The sequence below is a fragment of the Triticum aestivum genome, chromosome 5B (assembly GCF_018294505.1).
Source record: "Triticum aestivum cultivar Chinese Spring chromosome 5B, IWGSC CS RefSeq v2.1, whole genome shotgun sequence".
Classification (NCBI taxonomy): Eukaryota; Viridiplantae; Streptophyta; class Magnoliopsida; order Poales; family Poaceae; genus Triticum; species Triticum aestivum.
Window position 1 is genome coordinate 668,157,592 of NC_057807.1, and position 2,606 is coordinate 668,160,197.

Sequence of the window (2,606 nt, forward strand, 5' to 3'; positions counted from 1 at the left end):
CGGGGATCAGCAGCAGCGACCGGTCGAGCGGGGGAGGGTGCGTTGGGACGTCGGCGGCGATGGAGTGGGGGAGGGTGCGGGGGTCGGCGGCGGCGGCCGGTGGAGCGGGGGGTCGACCCTGTTTACCAATGGTGCACCAGCTTCTGGTGCGCCATTAGATGTTTTGCAAAAAAATAAAAAAAAGTATATATTCTAATGGCGCACGGTGTGGCCAGTGCGCCATTACTAGTTAGCAGTAGTAATGGCGCACTTTGCCACGGTGCGCCATTAGAATGTTTGGAAAAATTAAAAAAAATTGTTTCTAGTGGCGCACCATGTTCCTGGTGCGCCATTAGTGTCTTCCACACTAATGGCGTACCGAAACATGGTGCGCCATTAGTATATACTAATGGTGCACCACCTGACAGGTGCGCCATTAGTGTCCATCCCATCTATAGCCCTTTTCCTAGTATTGTACATTCTATATACATCATTTTTTTACATATATACTTTCAAAAGCACAACACCATTTATACATAAATATGGTTTACAAATGGCATTATCTCATATTCATAAGGTTGTATCCATCAATTTGGATTTTCAAATATTTGAAACCACTTTATGTTGAAATCCAATGTATGCATTCCTCGCTAACTGTCTCCAATTAATGTGTGTTTCATGCGGGTTTTTTTTAACTTCTCAAATATGTATAATGTGTTTCACACACGCAACATATAGTGTAATCCCGTTTAGACACTAATTGCATATAAACCATGCATTGTTTGTAATTGAAGAATCTATGGATCACCAATATTGATAAACTATATAACATTACACGTGTGCCCAAATTCAAATGAATATGCATGTTTAATACACCAATTTGCGTTATGATATTATCGATGTCGTGATCTCCAGTTTAAATAGTTGAATGCCCTTTAATCCAGATATTCGTTTCATATAGCTATCACTCATGCTTATATAGGATTATCTCTCTGGACCTATGCGCGTTCATCGTCTCTCAGGCATCTCTCGTGCTATCTGTATGTCGACAATGATCTTTTTTCTTCGTAACACACTAACGGTACTCTCTCCATCGACCTTCATCACTCTATCTCTCTCTAAGTATATCTCGCTCCCTGCTATGTGTCTCTAGCTATGATTCTCCATGTGGAATCTCTTTCTCTCACACAAACACAAAACTTTGTCTCCCGGGGTCTCATTTCTCTCAACTATTCCCATGTGTGCCACTCGCACACTCCTCATACAGAGATGTCTTTCGCTCCTTAGATATGGGAACCTACGACTCTTCCTCTTCAATATCTCTTTCTCACACACAAACACAAACTCTGTCTCCCAGGGTCTCATATTTCTCCATTGTTCTCTTGTATGTCGCTCAAACACACCCTCTCTCCCTAGAGATATCTTGCGTTCCCTCATATGTCTCTCTAGCTATCACTCTCGTTGTGAAATATCTTTCTCTCTCGTAGACACAAAACTCCGTCTCTCTGGATCTCATTTATCTCTGATATTTTTTTGTATGTGACTCACATGCACCCTCTCTCTATCTCTCTCACACCCACACACATAACCCAGCCTTCTGATCCACTCGACTCCTATCTCTAGCGCACACTAGCTAGCATCTTTATCTTTCTATTTATCTGTTTCTCCATCAACCTTCTTTCTCGCCCTCACTCTTGATTCCTATCATGCACACTACATATGTTTCTCTCTACATGCATGCAGTCAAGTGCCCTCTCACACACATATATAACTTCACCCTTTGAACCACCCGACGGTCATCTCTGACACCCAAACTAACAGATGTCTCTCTAGCTAGCATGTCCATCTCTGTATCTATCTGTAGTTTCTCCATCAACATTTCTTTCTCGCACAGAGTCTTGCTTCCTATCACCCACATTATATATGTCTATCCACACATATGCATTTATAGGTTGATCTCTTTTGCACAATCGTTGCGCCTCACCCCCTCTGCTCGCCATAGATGCATGTTCCAGCCCACGCCACTATCTCTTAAAGACAAAAACACATGCTCAATTGTCGGGCCTTCTTCCCTGCATTCTCACATGCATGCATATTGTCATACCGATCCGTCTCTCCCATGTCGTTGATCTTAGAACTTATGTCTTCTTACTTTTATCTCGTTCATGCGCGCGCACACACACACACATCCCATGTATACATGTATACCTCTCACACATGCACGTTCAAGGTCTCTATGTCTCCATACGTAGTTAATTGCCCTCAATCCTAACGCCACGTCGAATCGTTCTCCTCTTTTGTGCACATAACTTCCGCCTGGATGGGCAAAACACACACTCACACTTAACAATCTCCTTCTAGCTGCCCCCCCCCACCCCGCCCCGCGTGCCTCTCACTCTTCCCCTATATCCCCGAAACCAATAAGACCATCCCTTTGTTTAATTCCCGCCTACATGCACCATCGATATATAGTAGTCTTCAGTGGTGTCTCTCGAACAAACACGTTCTCTTGATGTCGACTCCTCTCACGCGCACGCACCTTCTCTTCCCTCCTAAGGGCATTTTCTCTGTCGCACCCCATCATTGGTGGCCTCTGCCATACACATCACCTCTCTATGATGAAGCCA